General features: G+C 39.7%; 1 protein-coding gene across 1 annotated transcript in view; it reads left to right on the top strand.

Moving 5' to 3' along the window:
• The window catches only part of LOC150092619 (epidermal retinol dehydrogenase 2-like), a 152492-nt gene that overhangs the window by 91222 nt on the left and 33854 nt on the right, over positions 1-27416 (top strand). The gene's annotated exons all lie outside the window — the stretch shown is intronic.

Below are 27416 nucleotides of genomic sequence, written 5' to 3'. Positions count from 1 at the left end.
TGGACTTTTTTCGAAGTTGGATCGAATTATGGTAGCAATGTGTAGTATAATGTTCTCTCAAAAGATGTCGTTACTCACATATATATTAGCATCAACACGTGACCAGTAGGACAGTCAAATAAAATGGCTGAGGCACGATTGTCGTTCGAGGAATGCAAGACCATTTTAAAGTGGTATTTCAAATTTGAGAATGTTGATGAATTTCAACGATGATGGAGGCATGACTTTGCAACACAACCTCCAACATGCCTAACAATTGCACATAAAGAAGGCTCCAGAAAATCCAGGCATTCATGTGGACAAGGCAGTCAATTTACCGGGGCTCAATGTCTGGTGTGGATTGTCATCTAGGGGTTTAATAGGACCATTCTTCTTTGAAGGTACTGTTACTGGTCAAGTGTACCCAGACATGCTACACACACACACCCATTTTACCTGCCATTCATGCACTTTATGGGAATAATCAATTTCTCTTCCACCAAGATGATGCACCACCACACTACCATTGAGACGTGAGAGCTTACCTTGATGAGAGTTTGCAGGGACAATGGATAGGACAAAGAGGTGCAGTTGAGTTCCCAATACGTTCTCCTGATTTAGCACCCTTGGACTTCTACCTATGGGGAACTCTAAAGGATGTAGTGTATCGTAGAAAACCAGCTACACTGGTGGCCCTTCGGAAAGAAATTGAAATAGCATGAGCACCGATCCCACTGGATACTTTGGCCAACATTGCCCAAGCAGTAGTTCGCTGTAACAATAAGAGTCTGGACGCTAATGGTAACCACTTTGATCACCTCGTGTAATTATAGAAGTCAAAGGTAACTTGTATTCATCTCTTGATGTCTGTATAAATTTAGTATTACAATTTTTATACAGGTATTTCTTTTGCTGAAGTGTGTATATATTTTTTTGATGGACTCTGTATATATATGTATATATATATATATATATATATATATACAGCCTTGCAATACTTGCAGGTGCAAACTTGATTTACTTGTCTGTTTGTTTACTTGGGAAATGGAGTAAAACCAGGTTTAAAAATAGCTTCGTATCTTTAACATTTATTATACCCAAGGTAAAATACTTTCTACATCTATCTCTCATCCTGAGATTTTTATTGAATAAGGTTAAAACACCTTATGGTAACTTGTTCTGGTAAAATACTTATAAGCTCTGTATTACTAAAATCTTGGTATTTCTAGCCTGGCTCCCACTGATGAGACCTCAATAAAGGTCGAAACCGGTCTGGGTAGTGGCCCCTTGCCTTTAATACATAGCATCATACATCTCCTCCAGGAGATGTGCTTTGTATTAAGGGTAAATATTAAGAATAGTGATCAGAGCTTATCCACCTTTACCACGAGTTGCCTTGACTTGCACTACATGTGGGGTCAGCTAGACTTGCAATACTTGCAGGCGCAAACTTGACTTACTTGGGAAATGGAGTAAAACCAGGTTTAAAAATAGCTTGGTATCTTTAACATTTATTATACCCAAGGTAAAATACTTTCTATATATATATATTTCATATATATATGTATATATATATATATATATATATAAAAGTGGTTTTGGGACTGGCGATCCCACGTGAAATTATTGCCATTCACCAACCCATACTATGCCAGCATGGTGAATTGTGGCGCAATCTTCCAAGTTGAATCAAACAGAAATAAAATGGTCCTCATACCCTGGAGACTATATTGTTACTACCTACAGCAGCAGGCAGTTAAACATGAAAGCAGAGGGTGCTAAGAATTCCCAGGTAACCAGATCACACTGCCACTGGAAACTAGACCTTGGAACTTACTGTAAGACTGTGAGCAGTGAAGCACGGACTGAACTAACTGAAGAGCTAAAGCGACTTAAATGGGACATTCTTTGACTGTGTGAAGTTAGATGTAATGGTGAAGAAATTCTTCAATTAAAAAATGGAGATATACTATATTATAGAGGCCAAGATAATGAAAGAATCAGTGAAGTTGGATTCTTGACCAACAAAAAACTGAAGAACAACATAATAGAATTTGACAGTATATCTAATCGAATAGCAAGTATTGTTGTTCAAATCTCAAAAAGATACACTCTTAAGATCATCCAAGTCTATGCAACAACAATAAGTCATACTAATGAAGAAATTGAAGACTTTCATCATGATGTATCCAATTTTACAATAATCAGATGAAAGCTCAATGGGAAATTTTGGATATGGCATGAGAGATGATAGAGGAGCAAGGTTAATAGAATTTGTAGAAAAGAAAGCCTGTACATTAGGAATTCTTTTTTCAAGAAAAAACACATAGGAAGTGGACGTGGAAGTGAAAAGTCCAAATGGAAAAACTAGGGAAATTGACTTTATCCTGAGCAATAAGAAAAACATCTTTCAAGACTGCTCTGTTATAAACACCTTCAACATTGGAAGTGACCATCGTATGGTGCACAGTAAAATCCAACTAAACTGCCAAAAAAAAAAGAAGAAAAATGTTTTGAAGATCAAAGCAAAACATAATGTACACAAACTCAACATTAAAAAAGATATATTCCAACACGAACTAAACAATAGATTTAAACATCTTATTATAGATGACAATGCTGATCCATCAGAAAGTAATGACATTATTACCCAAAACCTTTTACAATGCTCACTTGAAATAGCTAGTACCACAGAACAGAAACAAGACAAAATATTATTATTATTATTCCTGACACCTCCAAGGAGTCCGAAGACTCATCGCGGGAGGACAACTACAACTGTCTCAACCACTACACCGAACCTCTACTATGAATCAACGCCATCTACCACCCACCTCCACCACAACTGGTATTCTATGTCTGTAAATTGCGTGTTCTGAAGGGCCGATTTGACTATATGTGGGATGAAAAACCCGAGTTTCCAGGAGAAAAAACCCTGCTACCTCCGTCTGAGAAATATCTGAAGAAACAAAACAGCTTATGAAGCAATGAAGAGAAATGAAACAATCAAATAACCTACAGAATAAAATTGAATACACTGAACTGTGCAAAATGATCAGAAAATGTATCACAGAAGAAATAAGAAAATTCAATTTAAATTCATACAACAAACAACTGAAAATAACTGTAGTCTCAAAACAGCAATAAACAGATGATTGCAGTCAAACTACAAGATGAGAACATAACCAGAGATAGATATGCTATGGCAAAAATAATTGAAGAATTTTGCTCATTATTATATCAGGATGATGACTTAAATGAAGAAGAAAACTATGATATAGTTGAAGTGCCACAGATTCAACCAAAAGAAGTTATATGGAGCATCCAAAGCTTGCAAAACGGAAAAGCTGCAGGTAAGGATGGAGTTATAGCTGAACATCTAAAAGTAGGTGGATAAATGATCTATAAAATCTTAGCAAAACTATTTACCTTATGTGTGAAGAAAAATGATGTATTAAGAACATGGAAGAAGGCCATCCTAATTCTGATATCCAACCATCCCAAACTAATCTGATATAAAATAAAATGATCACTCCCATATTCTGTTAATTTGCAGTTTTATCTGCAAATTAACAGAATATGGGAGTGATATATAAAAAAGGAAATTAAATGACTCTCTACCGAGAATGACAAGTTTAATGTTAAGATACAACTAGTTTCGTTGCTCAACATCAACTTCTTCAGGTATCACTGGCAAATAATTAAATAAAAAATAACAGAGACATGATAAAATACATTAACAGATTTAAAAATAAAACACACAAGTACATTTACATTTAAAAGAGAGGAATGCGTGCTTGAGTTCCAACTGACGTAGACTACATGCGAGAGCTGGCGTGAGCGCCAGTATTGGATAGTGGCAATGTGTGTGAATCAGCGATATTATAGCTAAGGCTATTGTTAATACGAGATGAATCAAGCGATATTTCTCTAGATTCAATTATTTTTTTTTTCAAGTTCATCATAGCACACATTGATATTAGAAGTTAGTGGCCAGTCTACGAGGTGTTGGCAGCCCTCATCCGAGTTGATAGAGAAGAGAACGTGGCTAGTGAGAGCGCTGGCTCTGGTTCTGTTGTAGGAAATGTCTCTTTTGTGTTCTTCCATGCGTAAAAGAATGGATTTAGCTGTCTGGCCGTAGTATGGTCTGCCACAATCACACAGAATCTTGTAGACTCCTGGATACTGAGTAGGGAGAAGTAGGCAGATGTTTCATTTTAGGTCTACTAAGTATGGAACGAAGTTTAGGAAACGTAGTGAAGCAAGTTCTAATGTTGAATTTCTGGAGCATTTTTGGCAAGTTTTGGGGAGAGAGAGTGATGTATGGTAAAGAAATAAAAGCTGTTGGTGAAGAAGAATCTTCAGCAGCAGTTGAGCGGCGGACAGAGAGAAATTTAGTAATCTTCTTAAGAGAGAATCCATTGTGAACAAAAGACCTTTTGAGAAAATTCAGTTCGTAATCAATTTCTATTTCATCTGTAAGTAACGATCTGGCTCGATGTGCCAGAGTTGAAATGATACCAAACTTTTGTAGAGGGTAGTGATGGGAAGAAGCATGAAGGTATCTGTCTGTGTGAGTGGGTTTCCTAAAAATGGAGATTTTGATATTTTCAGCGCATCTCGTAAGTTTTAAGTAAAGGAAGTACCACAAAAGTACCTTTGTGGTTCTTCCTTTTCTTATATAAAAAACTCAGCTGATTTTGTCTCTAAAATAAAAGACATCAAACTCTATATATCAGATTTAATGGCAAGTTTCGATATTGTTTCCCTCTTTACGAATGTATCTACTCAACAGGTTCTTAACCTTCTCCAGATGAAACTATCCAAAAAATTTTTCTCCTTACTCTCTCACTGTGTAAACTCATGATACTTCAAATATGATAAAAAAAATTATAAACAAAACTCAGGTTTAGCCTATGGCAGTCCGCTCTCTCCGATTCTTACTAATATATTTCTTCAGGAATTTGAAGAAAAAGCTAATAATTCCTCGAGTCTTAAACCTAAAATATGTTATCATCACATTGACGTTGTATTCCTCATCTGGGAACATGGCGTCGACAACCTCAACCTTTTTCTAGACCACCTCAACAATTTTCATCAGAAAATCAATTTCACCTGTAAACTTGAATCCAACAACTGTCTCCCCTTTCTGGACTTAAAAGTTACGAGATGCTCTGAAAATATCAAAATCTCCATTTTTAGGAAACCCACTCACACAGAAAGATACCTTCATGCTTCTTCCCATCACTACCCTCCACAAAAGTTTGGTATCATTTCAATTCTGGCACATCGAGCCAGATCGTTACTTACAGATGAAACAGAAATTGATTACGAACTGAATTTTCTCAAAAGGTCTTTTGTTAACAATGGATTCTCTCTTAAGAAGATTACTAAATTTCTCTCTGTCCGCCGCTCAACTGCTGCTGAAGATTCTTCTCCACCAAGAGCTTTTATTTCTTTACCATACATCAGCTCTCTCTCTCTCTCTCTCTCCCTCTCTCCCCAAAACTTGCTAAAATGCTCCAGAAATTCAACATTAAAACTTGCTTCACTACGTTTCCTAAACTTCGTTCCATACTTAGTACACCTAAAATGAAACATCTCCCTACTCAGTATCCAGGAGTCTATAAGATTCTGTGTGATTGTGGCAGGCCAATCACACAGAATCCATCAGCTAAATCCATCCTTTTACGCATGGAAGAACACAAAAGAGACATTTCCTACCACAGAACCAGAGCCAGCGCTCTCACTAGCCACGTTTTCTTCTCTATCAACTCGGATGAGGGCCGCCAACACCTTGTAGACTGCCCACTAACTCCTAATATCCATGTGTGCTATGATGAACTTGAAAGAAAAATAATTGAATCTAGAGAAATATCACTTGATTCATCTCATATTAACAATAGCCTTAGCTATAATATCCCTGACGCACACGTTGCCACTATCCAATATTGGCGCACTTACGCCAGCTCTCACATGTAGTCAATATCAGTTGGAACTCAAGCACACATTCCTCTCTTTTAAATGTAAATGTACTTGTGTGTTTTATTTCTAGATCTGTTAATGTATTTTATCATGTCTCTGTTATTTTTTATTTAATTCTTTGCCAGTGATACCTGAAGAAGTTGATGTATTCAACGTAACTAGTTGTATCTTAACATTAAACTTGTCATTCTCGGTATAGAGGGAGGAATCTTTATCGACGGGAGGAATCTTTATCTGGTCGATTTCAATCGATGGTGAGTTAGCCGATCTCATACGGAGGTAGCAGGGTTTTTTCTCCCGGAAACTCGGGTTTTTCATCCCGCATACATACAAATCGGCCCTTCAGAACACACGCAATTTACAGACAAAAATTACTAGTTGTGGTGGTGTTGGAGGTGGGCGATAGATGGCGTTGATTCGTAGTAGAGGTAAGGTGTAGAGACAGTTGAAGATGTCCTCCCGCGATGAGTCTTCGGACTCCTTGGAGGTATCAGGAATAATAATAATAATAATAATAATAATAGAGTCATTTAATTTCCTTTTTTTAAATACAGTTCTACCGAGTAAATAATGAACATTAATATCAATTTTCCTGATGACGAGGAAGTACCTTTGCTCATCAAAGATTATCAGAAAAATCTCAGGACCATTGGATTATTCATTAACAGACTAGTATTTCTCAAAAGATGTAAGTTCCATTCTATTATTCCCTGTTTTCTTAATTTTAAAGAGTCCATTACAACAACTAGAACTCAAAGAATTTTCCACAAAGCTAAATTGGAACTCTTGTCCAAACGGATTTTTGATACCAAACGGAGTCTGGCTGGTTATTTTGCTAGGAAGACCGCTCTTGAAGGCCGTTTATCTACTTCTTTAGAATCTTCATCTTGGAACAATTTAAAAAATATTAGCGCTCTACGATCTTCTAAAGTCTAGAACACTAATAAAATTAATCTAATCAGAAAATTTAATTCTCTAAAATGTATGCAAGATCGTCGCACTTACAATCTCAATTCTGCATTCATAAAAAAAGTTGTTATAAATAATTCTTCCCATCCACTCTCTACAGCAGAAGAAAGTGTACTCGCTAAAGGTCTCAATTTTGTTATCGCCCCTACTTCAATACCTAAAGAACTATTCTTAACTAAGATAGAAAAAGCAGCATCCTCATTACCTATTCACGAGGCAAACCTTCTTCGTATGGAAGCTATTTTCGCCATAATTCATGCAATAGCGTCTTCTGACAACATTTCTCATTCTGAGAGATCAGCTATCAAAAATTTGAGATACAATGATGACATCATTGTTCTCCCTGCAGTCAAAGGGAATGCTACTGTCATCTTAAATAGATCGGATTACCATAACAAAATTTTGGAACTTCTTAACACTGACACTTACTCTGAACTAAATAGTGATCATACAAAAGAACTACATAATAGAACCAACGATTTATTGAAAACCACCTCAGAGCCAAGAAACATCCGTCTTTCCCTTAGGTCGATTCATCCTCTAATCGCTAGGTTATATGGACTCCCTAAGATCCACAAATTAAACTCTCCACTACGACCAATCGTTGAAGGCATAAACTCCCCTTACTTACAACCTTTCAAAATACATCGCCTCCTTTTCTCGTATAAAAAACTCAGCTGATTTTGTCTCTAAAATAAAAGACATCAAACTACACATCAGATTTAATGGCAAGTTTCGATATTGTTTCCCTCTTTACGAATGTACCTACTCAAGAGATTCTTAACCTTCTCCAGATGAAAGTATCCAAAAATTTTTTCTCGTTACTCTCTCACTGTGTGAACTCATGATACTTCAAATATGATAAAAAATTTATAAACAAACTCAGGTTTAGCTATGGGCAGTCCGCTCTCTCCGATTCCTGCTGATATATTTCTTCAGGAATTTGAAGAAAAAAACTAATAATTCTTCGAGTCTTAAACCTAAAATATGGTATCGTCACATTGACGTTGTATTCCTCATCTGGGAACACGGCTTCGACAACCTCAACCTCTTTTTAGACAACCTCAACAATTTTCATCAGAAAATCAATTTCACCTGTGAACTTGAATCCAACGACTGTCTCCCCTTTCTGGACTTAACACTTACGAGATGCTCTGAAAATATCAAAATCTCCATTTTTAGGAAACCCACTCACACAGAACAGATACCTTCATGCTTCTTCCCATCACTACCCTCCACAGAAGTTTGGTATCATTTCAACTCTGGCACATCGAGCCAGATCGTTACTTACAGATGAAACAGAAATTGATTACGAACTGAATTTTCTCAAAAGGTCTTTTGTTAACAATGGATTCTCTCTTAAGAAGATTAATAAATTTCTCTCTGTCCACCGCTCAACTGCTGCTGGAGATTCTTATTCACCAAGAGCTTTTATTTCTTTACCATCCATCAGCTCTCTCTCTCCCCAAAACTTGCTAAAATGCTCCAGAAATTCAACATTAAAACTTGCTTCACTATGTTTCCTAAACTTCGTTCCATACTTAGTAGACCTTAAATGAAATATCTCCCTACTCAGTATCCAGGGGTCTACAAGATTCTGTGTGATTGTGGTAGACCATACTACGGCCAGACAGCTAAATCCATCCTTTTACGCATGGAAGAACACAAAAGAGACATTTCCTACCACAGAACCAGAGCCAGCGCTCTCACTAGCCACGTTTTCTTCTCTATCAACTCGGATGAGGGCCGCCAACACCTCGTAGACTGGCCACTAACTCCTAATATCCATGTATGCTATGATGAACTTGAAAGAAAAATAATTGAATCTAGAGAAATATCGCTTGATTCATCTCATATTAACAATAGCCTTAGCTATAATACCTCTGACACACACATTGCCACTATCCAATACTGGCGCACTCACGCCAGCTCTCGCATGTAGTCAACGTCAGTTGGAACTCAAGCACACATTCCTCTCTTTTAAATGTAAATGTACTTGTGTGTTATGTTTCTAGATCTGTTAATATAATTTATTATGTCTCTGTTATTTTTTATTTAATTCTTTGCCAGTGATACCTGAAGAAATTGATGTATTCAACGAAAATAGTTGTATCTTAACATTAAACTTGTCATTCTCGGTACAGAGTCATTTAATTTCATTTTTTATATACAGTTCTACCGAGTAAATAATGAACATTAATATATATGTAGAAAGTATTTTTACCTTGGGTATAAATATGTTAAGGATACCAAGCAATTTTAAACCTGGTTTTACTCCATTTCCCAAGTAAGCAAACAGACCAAAAGTCAAGTTTGCGCCTGCAATTGATGCAAGTCTAACTGATCCCACAGGTAGTGCAAGACCAGGGCAACTCGTGGCAAAGGTGGAACAAGCTCCGATCACTAATCTCAATATTTACCCTTAATGCCAAAACACATCTCCAAGAAGGGGATGTATGATGTTTTGTATTAAAGGCAAGGGGCCACTACCCAGACCGGTTTCGACCTTTATTGAGGTCTCATCAGTGGGAGCTAGGCTAGAAATACTAAGATTTAGTAATACAGAGCTTGTAAGTATTTCACCAAAACAAGTTACCATAAGGTGTTTTAACCTTATTAAATAAAATCTCTGGAGGAGATATAAATGTAGAAAGTATTTTTACCTTGGGTATAAATATGTTAAGGATACCAAGCAATTTTAAACCTGGTTTTACTCCATTTCCCAAGGAAGCAAACTGACCAAAAGTCAAGTTTGCGCCTGCAATTGATGTAAGTCTAACTGATCCCACAGGTAGTGCAAGACCAGGGCAACTCGTGGCAAATTTGGAACAAGCTCCAATCACTAATCTTAATATTTACCCTTAATGCCAAAACACATCTCCAAGAAGGGGATGTATGATGTTCTGTATTAAAGGCAAGGGGCCACTACCCAGACCGGTTTCGACCTTTATTGAGGTCTCATCAGTGGGAGCTAGAATGGGAGTTCATGCCTTTCATCACTGGCCTCTTTAGATTTAAAAAAAAAGTTGTGCTGAGAGTCAGCTTGATAGTGAGAGAGGAGGAGAAAAGATAGAGTGGATAGTAGTAGATAGTTAAGAGGCCTCAGTCGATCTACTTGGCCTGACTTAAATGTCAGCACCAAGCAGATCTCCGACATTATCTCCCTCAATCCGTTCTTTTCAGCTTTCCCCGGTCAGTCACCTCTTCAGGTGTCTGCCCGAGGAAAGTGGGGAAAAACAAATGAAAGAAGCACCACATGAAAAAGAGGAACTAGTAAATAACATTAAAAATTACATATAACAATTTGTAAGAAACTAGGTAAATTCTGAAATTTCAACCTGAATGACCAGTTTAATACTGAGAAGAGCGGGGGAAGAGCCTGGCCTGGGTGATGCAGCCCACAAGGAGCTGCACCGCCTCGGTGTAAGCCTTCGCAGCCCAGGTTCTCAGGATACCCCCTCCTGTGTGGAATAGACAGACCTTTTTTTACAACAAAAATTCTAATCTGAAAGAGGACAAAAAGAAGAAAAAACAAACCAGAATTTTTTTTTTTCTTTTTTTTTTTTTTTCGCTCTGGCAGATCGATATTAGGAGTCGACTGACTTGTTAGGCGAGGTTTAACTCCTCCTGCTGTCTATTGTTATGGGTTTTAATGATGAGATCTGCTAATTTGTCTCCACGGACGTGGTTTAGCACGTAGAGGCCTCTGTGCAGTGCTAGTCCCACGTCGTCCTCTGCATCGATAAGACCAATGATCTTTTCAGGAGTGATTTCATTTATATTATCGACAAACACGTCGTTCCATTTTGCACTGACGACTCTTGGCCCGTTTTGTCCTGTGAGTATCAGTTGAATGTCTCCGAATGTTTCTATTGCTTTTCGTAGTCTCGCCGCCTCCTCGGGGAAATCTTTTAAGAGATGCAATATAGGTGCATTGGCCTTTGCATGAGGGAACTTTGTGGGTTCTGAAGTTGACTTTATATTTCCAACTTGTGCCGGACTTCCTTGTTTCGATTTTTTAATATTTACTTCTTCGGGGCTGGCTGGCCTCTTTGGTGTGGTTTCTGCATTGTTGATTTCCATATCTACTGCCTCCGTGTCCTCGTCTATTGTGACTGCAGTGATAGTTCCGTTTTGTTGGTGCTGCTGGTTATTTTCGGTTGCTACGTCTGTAGTGGCGGTTTGATCGGTGGCCAGTTCCTCCTGCCCTTCATCTCTCCTGGTTGCAGGCTTCTCCACTGGTGTACTTGGCAGTGTTTCGGAGGTGGCGGCATGATTTTTTGTTGTTCCCTCATGCGCGGCCTTCAGGGTGGGGAAATCATTCGGTTCTGCGCCGATAACATTTTGGGCTGTTGTTTCCTTGTTGGACGTAATAGTGCCTCCCAATTTTTCGGCCAGATTTCTGTCCGGACAGGTGTCTATTTTATGGCTGTTAATGCCGCATTTTAGGCATGCCGATTGGCACTGTGCTAGTGTATGACCCGCTGTTAGGCAGTTCTTAAACTTTAACTTCGGGCACTGGGCCCCGAGATGAGTCAGGGCTCCACATTTAAAACATTGCCTCTTCACTCCCGGGTAACTCACCATTACCCTGACCGATCCGATCATTACAAAATTCGGAACTTCTGTTTTCATCGTTAACGAGAACGTGACTTCCCCCGACATCCATTCAGGGTAGTCGACGTCTTTGCCTACTTGGACATCTCGTACGGTTCCCCATTTCGAAAAGACTTGATTAATTATGTCGTTGCCTCCTTCTAGGTATTCCAGAGGGAATCGCTCTATTCTCATCTTTTTAGAGATGCTACCAACGACAAAAGGATGGCAAAGTTTCCCTTGACACTCGACCCCTTTGAGTAGTTTCTCCCTTGTTGTTGTATTTTTACAAACTACTTGATATCTGCCACCCCCATAGGGGGTAAAGCCAGAAATATTATCTGCCCCTACGTAGTCAATTAGCGCTTTCGCAAACGTCCTCTTGTGTACACTTGCGTCGATTTCGAACCCGAGGGTTCTTACTCTCGGTAGAGCCGAAGACATACTTCAAAAAAAAAAGGGGGGGGAAGAGTAGACCCTTGTACGGTCCAAGTCCACAAAAGGACAGACCTGTAGAAAAGGCCAAGCTTTCCCTGTTTGCAGATAAGAAAAACCTGTTAAACTTAGGTACAGGGGAAACGCAAAGAACCAAAGAAGAAAAAAAAGACAAAGGGTTCTTACCAAGGCAGCAGGACTGTAATATGAGCTCTCTCTCGGGGTCTGGAAACTGGAATCCAAGGCTGGGATACTTTCACTGCAGAGCTGGAACATGGAGCTTTCTCTCGGGGTCTCATCGGTGAGTAGAGTAGCTAGACCAAATACTAAGATTTACCACCATTGACCATTGACGTTACTGACATGATGGGTGAAGCACAAGTGCTTTTCATATTCCCCTTTATCTGTAATGAGAGTTATTTGGGAATGGGAGATTTGTGAGCAATTAAGCTCGCCCTCTGAGGGCAGTAGTGTTAGCTATGATCAGTTGAGAGAAGAATAGCCTTCGATCTTTTGTGTTTGTAGTAATCAGTCTCATTGTAATTGACAGCTTGCACGATTAGTGGGTTTGAGTGTGAACTTGACTTCACGAAGAATTTTTCTGCAAGATCACGAAGAAGAGAGGAGATGTATGGAGTGCCGGTTTCTCGGTGAATTTGTGAATTTCTGATGAACCACGGTGCATCCAGGATCATCCTAAGGCATTTGTTTTGGATTCTCTGTAATTTTGAAATGTTTGATCTTGAAGTGTGACTCCATGCTGGTGAGGCGTAGGTAATGACTGGACGTATTACCATCTGCTAAAGAAGCAATTTATTATGTAGGTTCAATATGCTCTTGCGGTTGATCAATGGGTAGAGCTGAGCTATGACTTTGGAAGATGTGGAACAAATGAGATTGATGTGTTTGTTGAAAAGGAGTTTTTTATCCATCAATACCCCAAGATATTTGGTCTCTGACTGCCATGGGATCTTTTGACCAGAGAGCAGGATGTCTTCTTTGTTGCAGATCTTTCTTCTTGAAAACATCATGGCTGAGCTTTTGAGGGGGTTTACTTGAATTCTCCAGTTGGTGAACCAGTTTGCTAGCTCATTGATACTTCCTTGGAGTCTAGTGATTGCTAGGTGAGGGCTGAGCGATCTGGCTAGAATAGCGGTGTCGTCGGCATAAAGAGCCGTAGTAGTTTTTGGGTTGAGAGGAACATCTGCCATGTAAGTTGTGAAAAGTATTGGGGCCAGAAGAGAACCTTGAGGTACTCCCGCCAGGATTTTGCGCCTTGAAGAAACAATTCCGTTGAGTTTTATTTGCATGTATCTTTCATTAATATATGAATATATGAGTTTCACTAGTTAAAAAAAAAAAATCAGCTAACGCCTTTTTATTCCCGTATACGGGAGTAGGCGAGGCCATTTAGCCCTATCTAACTTTTTGGAGACTGAGTGGGCAGTTCAATCTCCACTGGTACCCAATCAGAGACAGATGGGCCAAGGCTATCACTAATTAAGCGGTACGCAGTGAAGAGAGACGGCTCAAATGTGCCGCCATCTCGTGGTCCCTAACCCTAACACAAATATATTTAATGTCTGAAATAATGTAGGTTCTACGGTCGATTTTCTTGAGTTTACAGGACGAAAAACCCGAGTTTCCGGGAGGAAAAACCTGCTTGCCCGTGCCAGAGATCGACTAACTCGGGAACCTGTCGAAAAAAGGCTTAGAAAAATTTCCTCTAGTCGCCGACTAGACTCGAAACCAAGACTTCCTTCGTGCGGCCAAGCGCGGTGGTATGCAAACGCCACATCCACTGAGCTACACAGGCTCTCTAGTTTCACTAGTTTAATTGGGATATTGTTTTCAATTAGTTTGAAGATAAGGCCTTGATGCCAGACCTTATCAAAGGCCTTGGCAACATCCAAAAATACAGCAGCAGTATGAAGGTGCCAGTTAAAGCCATGAGTGATATGTTCTGTTAGTTGGTGAATTTGTTGCACCGTGTTGTGAGCTTTGCGAAACCCAAATTGTTCATTTGGGATTATTTTCTGTTGGTCCACTGCTGATTGTAGTCTTGATAGGATGACCTTTTCTGTTACTTTGCCAAGACAGGAAAGAAGACTGATGGGCCTGTAGCTTTGGGGAAGTTGTGGGTTATTACCAGGTTTTTTCAGAGGTATAATGTCCGCGACTTTCCAATCAGAGGGAAAGTATTGGAATCTTAAGATGGAATTGGTAATATTAACTAGATGAATTATGGCTTTCCGTGGGAGTAGCTTTATTATTCTATTGGTAATGCCGTCAGGGCCGGGGGCCTTTTTATTCTTCAGATGGGAAATGATCTTTATTATTTCTGTTGGAGATGTGGGAGTGATGGTTTCTGAATCATCCTTAAGCTGACTTAGTGCATTTCTAACTTTACGATGAACTTTGTAAATAAGATTGATATTTAAGTTTGCATAAGATGGGCTGCATTGATTTTCCAGATTGTCAATTAGGGCTTCTGCTTTTTCTTCATCTGTGTGTGCAACTCCAAGATTGGTCTTTAAAGGGGGAAGTGGTTGTCTTTTGGTACGAAGAGATTTTACAAACTTCCACATGGAGTTATCTTCTGGGTTGATTTCTTTCAGTTTGGTTTCCCATTTGGAGTTTCTGTGGACCTGGAGGGCTTCTCGAACCTGTCTGTTTAAAGTGTTTAAGGTTGCTTTGCCCTGCGGGGCTCTGGTGTTGTGATATCGCTTTCTGGCCTTGTTTTTGAATACTAAGATTTCACCAAAACAAGTTACCATAAGGTGTTTTAACCTTATTAAATAAAATCTCTGGAGGAGATATAAATGTAGAAAGTATTTTTACCTTGGGTATAAATATGTTAAGGATACCAAGCAATTTTAAACCTGGTTTTACTCCATTTCCCAATTAAGCAAACAGAACAAAAGTCAAGTTTGCGCCTGCAATTGATGCAAGTCTAACTGATCCCACAGGTAGTGCCTAGCCTAGCTCCCACCGATGAGACCTCAATAAAGGTCGAAACCGGTCTGGGTAGTGGCCCCTTGCCTTTAATACAAAACATCATACATCCCCTTCTTGGAGATGTGTTTTGGCATTAAGGGTAAATATTAAGATTAGTGATCGGAGCTTGTTCCACCTTTGCCACGAGTTGCCCTGGTCTTGCACTACCTGTGGGATCAGTTAGACTTGCATCAATTGCAGGCGCAAACTTGACTTTTGGTCTGTTTGCTTACTTGGGAAATGGAGTAAAACCAGTTTTAAAATTGCTTGGTATCCTTAACATATTTATACCCAAGGTAAAAATACTTTCTACATTTATATCTCCTCCAGAGATTTTATTTAATAAGGTTAAAACACCTTATGGTAACTTGTTTTGGTGAAATACTTACAAGCTCTGTATTACTAAATCTTAGTATTTCTAGCCTAGCTCCCACTGACGAGACCTGAAGAGACCGTAATCGCCAAGACGTGAAAGACAGCTCCAGTTCGAAGAAGAAAGAACCTGTGCCTACCAGTCGAAAAGAGGATCCATTTCCCGCTGCCCGAAGAGAGAGCTCCATGCTCACTTTCTACAGAAGTACCTCGGCGTTGGTAAGACCTTTTTTTCTTATTATTGGCTCTTTTACCCATTCCTTCTGGTATCTCTTTGCTTGTTGTGAGGGACACCGGGCATTCCCCGACTTCGCCCTCCTTTACCTCCCCCCCCTTCTACAGCCAGTAGTTAGGTCTTCCCCCAACAATGCCGTTATTTTTACCCAGAACTAGAACGCTTGGCATCGAAGTCAAGCGGCTCCCAGATGAGCGGACCTTAGTGAAAGCTCTGATTGATACAGTAGGGGCAGAAAACATATACGGTTTCACACCGTATTCAAAAGAAAGATTCCAAATTGTAGTTAAAAATGACCAAACTAGAAGCAAATTATTAGAAGGTTTTCCCTGTGCGGGACAAACAATTAAACCTTATTTAATAGGGAGTTTACGAAAAACGTTAAGAATAACTAGATTTCCCTTGGAATACCTGGAGAATGAAGACAACGTCAAGAAATTTTTTAGCCAATGGGGCGATATTATTAATATCAAAGCATTTGAACATCCAGATTACAAAGGCTGGAAAACAGGCGACGTTGAAGTACAGATGGATATGAAAAAGGAAGTTCCCAACTTCATTTTAGTGGGCCAAACAAGAGTCATGGTTAACTACCCGGGTGTTAAAAGATTGTGTTTCCGATGTAACTCTGAGGGTCACCTAGGGGCAGAATGCCCAAAACTACAGTGCAAAAATTGCAAATCAATAGAGCACAAAATAGTAAACTGCACAGAAGCTTGTCTTAAATGTGGGGACTTGACCCATAAAGTGGACATGTGCTCGCACAGAACAACCTCAGAAATAGCCGGAGGGACTATAATACCGATCAGGGCTATACCCCTCGGTACACCTGAGGTACCATCAGGGAGCGATTTTCCGGAGCTCCGGCAACAGACCGAAAAAGAAACACTAGTAGAAAACACAACCTCCATGAAACCCGTAACGGGTAAGCCACCCAGGGCAACCCGCCACATCAAGGAAATAACAGCCAACTTCGAAACCCGCAGCAAAGAGGAAGAAGTTGTAACAACCAGCGCCCCAATAAAGCGCACAAGAGAGGCAGAAACAGAAGAGGCAAAAAAGGCTAAACAAAGCAGCCTACTCTCGTCAGAAGATGAAATGGACAACATACAAACTACAAGCCAACGCGAAGGCACCCAGCCCCTTGAGGAGGCGGTAACAAAGACAGGAAACCTATCCCCAGTAGCGGACCAACCTGCAGAACCCCATTCACATATCTGCAGCACGGACATTTATAGCATCACAGAAATGGAATTTCAAAACGACCTCGTTATGGATATTCCAAACAGCTCCGATAGTGAATCACAGGTGGAACATGTAGAGCAACAAACAGACAACAGCCCCCCTTCCTCCAAATACCAACATGGATTTTAAAATTGCCACTTTAAACACCAACGGTTTACGCAACCCCTTTGCACAAAGCACTGTCTGGAAGCTAATGTTAAGGTACAAAATTAATATCCTCCTGATTCAAGAAACCCATTTTTATAAGCATTGGGACGTGGAGAACTTCTCGAGAAGCTACCCAGTCACTAGCTACTGGTGCTTTGGGGATGCTCACTCGCGAGGGGTGGGGATACTAATTCGCCCCCCAATCGCGGGGGGGTTCTTCAACGTCCAGAAGGACGCCATGGGACGTCTAATAACGGTAGACTGGAAGTACGGTGGCCGTACCATCCGGCTTGTTGCAGTATACGCCCCGAACAGCCCATACCACAGAAGCGGTTTCTTCTCTGCCCTTGAAAACTACCTCTTGGGAGCAGAACACCTAATAGTAGCCGGGGACTGGAATTGTGTGGAAGACACACGTTTGGACAAAGTAGGCGGGAACGCAAACTCCGGAACCGGCGGAACCGCCGCTCTAAAAAGATGCTGTGTAAATTTTGATCTCGTCGATGTCTGGAGGAGGAATAACCCATCGAAGGTAGAAACAACGTGGTGCCGCGGCCAGATATCGACGAGACTAGATAGGGTGTACGTGTCCCAAAACTTGGAACAGTATGTTCAAAGGACACATCACACCACAGCACACAACATGTCAACAGACCACAAATTGGTCATTTTAAAAATTACACTCCCAGAAGTTATGGAAACAGCCAGAGGTCCTTGGAGGCTTCCTCCTACCTTTCCCAGTCTTTTTAGCGACCAGCTACAGAAACTCTGTGATGAATGGACAAACATCAACTGGGACTGGGAAAACTGGCTGCACTTTAAGTGGCAGGCTAAGGAACTGTTTCAAAAATGTGGGCGCGAAAGGGTCTACCAACAACGTAAACGGCTGAGGGATCTCTACAGGGAACTCGGCTGGTACCGGTCAAGCGAACGGAGCGGAGTTCCCTGCGGACATCTTATCAGACAGGTAGAAATAGAGCTGCAGCAAGAGCGGCAGAGTAGAGTCGATGACCTCGACTTTCGCACGAGACTCTATCTCAGAAATTTGGAAACACCCTCCGCCGCATTCTACAATCAACAACGGGTGGCAGCAAACGATGAAAGAACGATTTACCAGATCGAGGAGAAAGGCCAGATTCTAAATTCAACCCATGAAATACTCCGTCACTTTCACCAGCAGTATCTCGGCATCTTCGCTGACCAGCAGGGCACGGATGACTTCAGTGAGTGGGACGTCAAACGTTTTCCCGAGCATCTTAGCGCCCTGCATGACAGGCCGATAACTGCAGCTGAAATAAAAGCCATGTGCAAAACGATGAAGACAAAAAAGACCCCAGGGCCAGACGGACTCGGGATAGAATTCTATAGATCTATCGGGGACCTTGTACTGCCAGCACTAGTAAAGATCTTTAACGAATTCCTCACTTCGGGAAACATCCCCGAGGAATTCGCTAAGAGCTATACAATCTTTATCCCCAAAAAAGACCGAGATCGGACTTTGTCAAATAACTGGCGTCCCATCTCCTTAACTAACCTAGACTATAAACTTTTCGCAAAAATTATCTGTACACGCATTAAGGGCGGAATAGAAAACATAATAACAAGTTCACAGGTCTATGGAATCCCAGGTAGATCTATGGAATTTAATCTCTTCCTGCTAAGAGACCTAATCAGACTGGCCAAGGAAAAAAAATACCCCCTGGCACTTCTCTCCACCGACCTGGAAAAAGCGTTCGACAGCGTTAGCCACACGTACTTACAGGACACCCTAAAAAAAGTGGGCATAGGCCCGAGACTTCGGCGTACAATTAAACATATGTACGCGGAGGCCTCGACACAACTGTCTATTAATGGGTTTCTGACAGAACCAATCCGTATAAAGAGAGGGGTTAGGCAAGGCTGCCCACTAAGCCCCCTTCTCTTTTCCCTAGCATTAGAACCCCTCATTAAAAGAATAGAGAACACCCCTGCAATTAATGGTATTCCACTGCCCCAAGTTTCCAAACAGTGCAAAATAGTAGCATATGCAGATGATGTAGTGGCTACACTCAGAGACTCTGAGTCTATCTGCATCTATCTTGACATACTGCAAAACTTCAGCATAGTCAGTGGTCTCCGAGTTAATGCACAAAAAACCAAAATCAAAAATTTTGGAAATTTCCATAACACCGGACTTCCCTACGGTTTAGCGCTGCATACGCAGCCGCTAACAATACTAGGAGTTCCCTTTTCTGAGTCGCTAGCTTTACCAGTTAAAAAATTACAGGAAATAAGTACGGAAAAGATAAGTCTATTCAAACCGACCTTTTTCTCCTTTTATGGCAGAGCCACAGTGATAAAAACAATCATTACCCCAATGCTGATGCACACAATCAATATCACAGGCATCACACTGCTACAAGAAAACCAATTATCCAAAAAACTCGTAGATTTCTTCTGGAATGAAAAAAAACATGAGGTTAAAAAACAATACTTGCAACTAAAACATGAAGAAGGGGGGTACGCTCTGCCTGATCTCAAAAGCTTGCTTTATGCAAATACATTCAAAACCGTACGGAAGGCCTTAAACTCAAACCATATTTCAGGCCTCCTAATTAGATATTTTATAGGACTTTTCCTCCCCCTCTTTGGAACCACGGACTATGCTGGACCCCGTGCAAGGGTTGTGCCCAAGTGGTACCGCACACTTGTAAAATCACTCACAGTACTTAGAGACAAAGGAACAGAAATCCTCACACACAAACCGAAAGCAGTATACTGGGATTTCTTCCAACTCTCCAGGCGTGATACACCAAACCTCGGGACAAACAATGAAATTCTCTTTAAAAACATCAAGAATAGCTGGGGACAGCCTTTTCATCGGGATCTGGCCTGGCGAATAGCCTATGGGCGGCTCCCGGTGAAACAGGTTAAATCTAGGTATGTACCCAGTCCGTGCGATCCCTTTTGTGATGTCTGCCGGGGCGTGGAAACGGTGGAGCATTTCTTTTATTTTTGCCCACCAGCCCAATGCGTCTGGCAAAGACTGAGCACAGCACTGGGAATCCCGATGCTATCACTAGAAGAGGTCATATACCTGCAATTTCCGCCACCAGTCAACAAGACCCAAAAATTCGCCATTTTTTTAATTAACGTCTTAAAGTATCACATCTGGAAGGTACGGAAAAAATCCCAGGTACGGGACGCAAATTTAATGTACGCAGGAATAAGGAAAGGTTTCTTTTTTTACCTTCCTAAATTTCTTGCGCAAGAAAGACATCTACTAGGCGACTTTAAATTTGTGAACAAATACTGCAAACCACCGAAAATTTGCTTTCTTATACAGGGACGCATCAAGCCCTGTATATTTCTTTAGTATGTCCAAAACTCCACCTAACTCTCCCTAGGAAAAGTAACAACCACTCTGTTCTTCCTCGCCACAAAGCTTTCGCTGGCACGGTTTCCTTTACTCCAAATAAGGGGGGTAGATCTGAGAACCCGGGCTGCGAAGGCTTACTGCGAGGCGGTGCTGCTCCTTGTGAGCGGCATCTCCCGGGCCAGTCCTCTACCCCATTCTAAGTCCCAGTGGTACCAGGTTTGCAAGTTCCTTATTTTGTTTCCTTTCAGTTCAACTGACCGGACCTTAAGTCCTTTGATTTTTATGTAATTTAATAAAAAATAAAAATAAAATTAAAAAAAAAAATAATAAAAAAAAAAAAAAAAATAAAAAAAAAAAAAAAAGTTCTAACTGAAATTATTGTTTTCAAAACAGGTCAATGGATCTCCTTCATAGATAACTGACGAAATTATTAAGGATAAATTTATAAGTGAACTATTAGTCAAAATTTTTATGGTTAAATTTTATTTATTTTTAACAGATAAATTGAGAATATGTCACAGACCAATTAGCCATATAAGGCTAAACAGGCTGACTGAGGCCTCTTTTACCTCCTACTATCCTACTCTATCTTTTATTATTCTCCTCTCTTACTGTTTGCTGACCCTCAGCATGCTTTATTCTCCAAAGGCCGATGATGAGAGACATGAACTCCCATTCGACCTCAATAAAGGTCGAAACCGGTCTGGGTAGTGGCCCCTTGCCTTTAATACAAAACATCATACATCCCCTTCTTGGAGATGTGTTTTGGCATTAAGGGTAAATATTAAGATTAGTGATCGGAGCTTGTTCCACCTTTGCCACGAGTTGACCTGGTCTTGCACTACCTGTGGGATCAGTTAGACTTGCATCAATTGCAGGCGCAAACTTGACTTTTGGTCTGTTTGCTTACTTGGGAAATGGAGTAAAACCAGGTTTAAAATTGCTTGGTATCCTTATATATAAATGATCTCTATACAGAAAAAATAAATATCTTTTATCTCTCGGTAACAATCATTAAAGTTTTTTTGAATATATATATAAATATATATATATATATATATATAAATTTCTATACAAAAAAAATAAATAAATACTATATATATAAATTTCTATACAGAAAAAATAAATAAATACTATATATATAATATTCATCCAAGCTTGATCTGCTTCCTCAGCCTTAAGTAAAAGGCTGGTTATATTGGGTCAGTGCTTGGGGAATGGTGCCTAAAGCACCTATTATTATGGGAACAACTTTCGTTTTCTTTTGCCAAATTCGTTCAACTTCGATTTGCAACTCCCAATACTTTGTAAGTGTTTCCGTTTCTTTTTCGGCAATTCAGCTATCTCCTGGTACTGATATTTCAATAAACTGAACACTCTTGTTTTCACCTTTTTCAACCACTGTTATATAGGGTATATTATATTCCAAGCTTTTGTCAGTCTGGATTTTGAAATCCCAGAGTATTTTAGCTTTTCATTCTCAATCACCTTTTGGTCAACTTTATGCTTCCAAGTCTTTAGATACTTTAAAGCTGTACTTTTTACATAAATGCCAGTAAATTATCTTAGCCACATTGTCGTGCCTTTTACGGTACTCAGTTTGTGCGATTTCGCTGTACCCACTAATAATGTGGTCTACCGTTTCTTCCTTCTCTTTGCATAATCTGCATTTACTGTCTTCTTGAAATTTTTTTTTTTTTGTATTTTTGCCTTCATAACATTGGTTTTAATGGCCTGTTCTTGTGCTGCAAAAATTACCCACTCTGTTTCTTTCTTTAGTGCTCCATTTCTCAATCATTGCCAGGTCAAGTTGCTGTCAGCACTGTCCTCTATGCTGTGAACGTAGTTTCCATGCAATGCCTTATTTTTCCATCTTGAGGTTCTCACTTTTACTTGGTTGGTTGGTCTTGTACTCTAATTTTGTCTCCATGGGTTTAAATAAATCCTCTTTCCTTACCTCAATTAGAAATTTCTCCATTGTTTTCTGCAGATAATCATTCAGATTTCGTTTTTCTTCTTCAACACATACACACACACATGCACGCATTTTCATATACATTTCAAGCGTTGGATACATAAAAAAGGTGATTACATTTACTGTCTTCTTGAAATTTTTTTTTTTGTATTTTTGCCTTCATAACATTGGTTTTAATGGCCTGTTCTTGTGCTGCAAAAATTACCCACTCTGTTTCTTTCTTTAGTACTCCATTTCTCAATCATTGCCAGGTCAAGTTGCTGTCAGCACTGTCCTCTATGCTGTGAACGTAGTTTCCATGCAATGCCTTATTTTTCCATCTTGAGGTTCTCACTTTTACTTGGTTAGTTGGTCTTGTACTCTAATTTTGTCTCCATGGGTTTAAATAAATCCTCTTTCCTTACCTCAATTAGAAATTTCTCCATTGTTTTCTGCAGATAATCATTCAGATTTCGTTTTTCTTCTTCAACACATACACACACACACGCACGCATTTTCATATACATTTCAAGCGTTGGATACATAAAAAAGGTGAAGTACAAGACTTGACAAACTACCAACCCATCAGTCTACTATCGGTGGTTGGCAAAGTGTTTACAAAAGTCTTGGCTCATATGCTTTGCATGACTCTAAACCTAGCACAACCAAAAGAACAGGCAGGCTTTCAAAGTGGCTTTAGTACAATGGACCATATTCAAGTTATTATTATTATTATTCCTGATACCTCCAAGGAGTCTGAAGACTCATCGCACGAGGACACCTACAACTGTCTCAACCACTACACTGAACCTCTACTATGAATCATCTCCATAAACGCCATCTACCGCCCACCTCCACTAATATTTTTTGTCTGTAAATTGAGTGTGTTCTGAAGGTCTGATTTGTCTGTATGTGGGATGAAAAACCCGAGTTTCCGGGAGAAAAAACCCTGCTACCTCCATATGAGATCGGCTAACTCACCTTTGATTGAAATCATCCAGATAAAGATTCCTCTTGTCGCGACAAGAATCTAACTTAGGCCTCTTCCAATCGAAGGGGGCAATGTACCGTCGTTCTTCCAATTGCGCTACGGAGGCGCTTTGTACAACAGATTTACTTTGTACAACAAGTTGTACAACAGATTATTGAATGGTGTAATAAATATCAGTATCATTATGTCTTGGCATTTCATTGATTATGAGAAAGCTTTTGATTCAGATTATAGCATTACAAAACCATAGTGGAGGAGCCACACATCAGGACCATCAAATCAGCACACCAATGCAACAGCAGCAATTCATTTCAGTGGAAATATCTCTATTGTGGAAATATAGAGAGGTATAAGACAGGGTGACACAACATTTCCAAAATTATTCACAGTATGCCTAGAAGAAATATTCAAATTTTCTTCAAAATTGGGAAGGGAAAGATCTGAAGATAAATAGAAGATATTTAAGCCATCTATGCTTTGTGGATGATACAGTTATCTTTACTTCAACTGCGCATGAATTACAGATTCGTATCCATAAACTCCAAATTACTAGCCAAACAGCTGGCCTAAAGATAAACTTAAAGAAGACCAAGTTATGTTCAATAGTTATCTCCAACCAGAAATAATAAAAATCAATAATGATGAAATTAAACAAGTAGATCATTACATACACTTAGGACAACAGATATCAATGGAACAAAATATCATGGATGAAATTAAAAGACGCACGATGCTTGGATGGAGAGCATTTGAAAAATTAGTCAATATTCAAAAGCCAACTGCCATTATGCCTGAAGAAAAAAGTTTTTAACCAATGTATTATTCCTATATTGACATATGGTGTGAAACATAGTCACTAAATGCAAAGGAAATTCAAAAATTAAGAGCAACACAATTTAGTATGGAAAGAAGTATGCTTGGTATCACAAAAGGCATATGTGAATAAAAAATCAAAACAAAGTCTTTGATATTATAGGAAGAGTGAAACATCTGAAGTGGCAATGGGTTGGGCATATTGCTCGAAGACAAGATCAACAATGGACAAAAGAAGTACTGCATTGGATTCCATGAGAGGAAAAACGACCATGATGCCAACCTAAATCATGGTGGATTGATGATATCGGATCTGCAGGAGTGCATGGGAATCTTTGGAAAAGTGCTTGAATGAGGTGGTATCTCAATGTATCCCTAGTGTTCGAAGAATAAATAGGTTGGGAGTGAAATGGATGTGCAGCCTTATTAAGCAAGAGATCCACAAGAAGAAGATGATGTGGAAAGAATATCGTGAGAAAAGGTAAAACGGAGTATGAAAAGAAATTGGCCATACAAGCTAAAATAATCCAAAAGAATTTTATTGTTATGCCGCAAGCAAAAGAAACAATGAATGTGGAAGAATAATTTTATTGAATGCAGTTGGTACACAAGTGTCGGAAGCTAAGGAGATTGTTCAGTTAATGAGTGCTCACTTTGCTAAGATATATCAACCAGGTGTATGTAGCATGGTGCACAGTGTTACTGCTACGGTGGATGAAGAGTTAGAGGTTCATGAAAATGAGGTTGAAGAGCTCTTGCATAACCTGGATAAGAATTTGCCAATAGGGACAGATGGAATATCAGCCCATCTGCTAAAAGAATGTTCAACTGAATTGGCTAGCCTTTCACACATTTGTATAACTTGAGTTTCAGCTCAGGAATGGAAGGAATATATGATAGTTACATTGCACGAGTGGTGAAAAAACTGATGTGTCTAACTACCGACCTATTAGTATATCTGGTGTGGTAGTGAAGATTTTAGAGAAGTTGGTAAGAACTCACATACAGAAATGGGTAGACAAGCATTCTATACTCTGCAGGGAGCAGCATGGGTTTACTAAAGGAAGGTCATGTTTTAGCAATTTGCTCATATTTTATAACAATGTTATGGCTGAGTTGGATAAAGGGAATGGATACACTATGAAAATGTTGGATTTTTCTAAGGCATTTGATAGGATACCACACGACAGGCTGTTGCATAAACTGGAGAATATGGGATTGGAATATAATCTATTGACTTAGGTCAGGGGATGGTTGACAGACAAATATCAAAAAGTGGTATACAGTAGGTGTGAATCTGCCAGATTTAAGGTAACCAGTGGTGTATCTCAGGGTTCAGTCCTTGGGCCATTATTGTTCAATCTATACATTAATGACATCAAGCAGGGTCTATCATCAGATGTGCAATTGTTTGCTGATGATGCAAAAATGGCAGGATAATCAGGGATACTACTGATTGCCCTGCCTACTGATTCAGCAATTACAAAATGATTTGAATAGACTGGAAATCTGGGAAAATGAAAATGGCTATCAGTTTAATGTTAGTAAGTGTAAAGTTATGCACTTTGGTGTGATTAGAGTTCCAGCAGCATATTATATTAGCAGGGTTATGCTACAAGAAACTGAAGAGGCAAGGGATCTTGGTGTATTGGTGGATAAGTTCAAAGGTCACATAACAAAAGGTGCAAATACAACTCAGAGGATAATTGCTATGTTGAAGCAAACCTTGACATGTAAGGATAAGGAAGTAATTTTGCCTCTTTATAAGACTTTGATAAGACCAGACCTGAATTACTGTGTGCAGATTTGGTCTCCCAGGTTCCAAGGGGATAAAGAAGCTGTGGAAAGGGTACAAAGAAGAGTTACAAAGATTATATCTGGATTATGGGATTTAGATTATGAGGAGAGATTGCAAGTATGTGGACTGCAGATTCTGGTTAACAGGAGAAAGAGTGGTGATATGATATTATTATTATTATTCGTGACACCTTCAAGGAGTCCGAAGACTCATCACGGGAGGACACCTACTGTACAACTCTCCGTCTCCACTACTACACAGAACTTCTACTACCAATCACCTACATCAACGCCATCCACTGCTCACAACCACCATCACCACCACTAGTATTTTTTGTCTGTAAATTGCGTATGTTCTGAAGGGCCAAGTGTCTGTATGCGGGATGAAAAACCCGAGCTTCTGGGAGAAAAAACCCTGCTACCTCCGTATGAGATCGGCTAACTCACCTTCAATTGAAAAAGTCCATATAAAGATCCCCCCCGTCATGACGAGAATCGAACTTAGGCCTTTTCTAATCGAAGGGCGCAACGTACCGTCGTTCTTTCAATTGTGCTACAGAGGGCTATAAACTTTTGAATGGGTGTTATAGCATTTCAAATGATGAAATTTTTTGTTATATGGAAAGTGGGAAGAGAACATGGGGGCATCCCCATGTTCTCCTCCCGTTAAGGCTGTTTTCAGTCAAGAAAGGGGTAAGAGTTAGGTTTTTCTCCCAGAGAGCAGTAAGTGAGTGGAATAATTTTTAGCAAGTGCATCTAGTGTAAATGAATTTAAGGGAAGGTATGATAGCTGGGCTGGGTAATTTACAGCCTCCTTCGATGAGTCTTTGACTCCCTGGAGGGCTCAGATAATAATAATAATAATAATATCATTTTCTATTAATAATGCTGTGCAACATGCAGAAGAGAGGCAAGGATTAGGAAAATTAAAGGTGAAAGAATCGGGTATATCAAGTGTTGCTTGGGTTAGATGTTAATAAGACTGTGAGAAATGATGATATATCACCATGTATTTTTAATGAATGTGTAAAAGGGTTAGCTATGCCATCGATCTAGTTATTTAATGGAAGTCTTGCATTGGGTAAGGTTCCTGCGGAGTAGAAAGAGGGCAAAACAGTAGAACCCACAAGCAGGGTTCTAGGACAGAAGTTTCCAAATATAGACCAGATTGATGATGGTCAGCATGGATTTTTAAAGAGTGGGTCTTGTTTTAGTAACTTACTTACATTTTATGATAAAGTAACAAGTCTGATAGATAAGAGAGCATCATGTACAGTGATATCCTTGGACTTTGCAAAAGTTTTATATAGATTACCACATGTTAAGTTGGTGCACTTACTGAAGAGGATGGGAATGAATAGTATATTGGTTAGATGGATCGGATATTCACTCTCTGAACAATACCAGCAAGTTGTATATGATGGAGCAGTGTCTCAAAAAAAAGGGACAGTAGCCTGGGGTTCTGTTCTTGGGCCCATGCTGTTTAACTTATTTGAAAATGATATATCATGTGGATTGACTACAAGGCCAGATTGCAGACCAT

The sequence above is a fragment of the Typopeltis vanoorti genome, chromosome 25, assembly GCF_054136105.1.
Source record: "Typopeltis vanoorti isolate ZY-2024b chromosome 25, IOZ_Tvanoo_1.0, whole genome shotgun sequence".
Classification (NCBI taxonomy): domain Eukaryota; kingdom Metazoa; phylum Arthropoda; class Arachnida; order Uropygi; family Thelyphonidae; genus Typopeltis; species Typopeltis vanoorti.
This window is presented reverse-complemented; position numbering and strand designations above follow the sequence as displayed.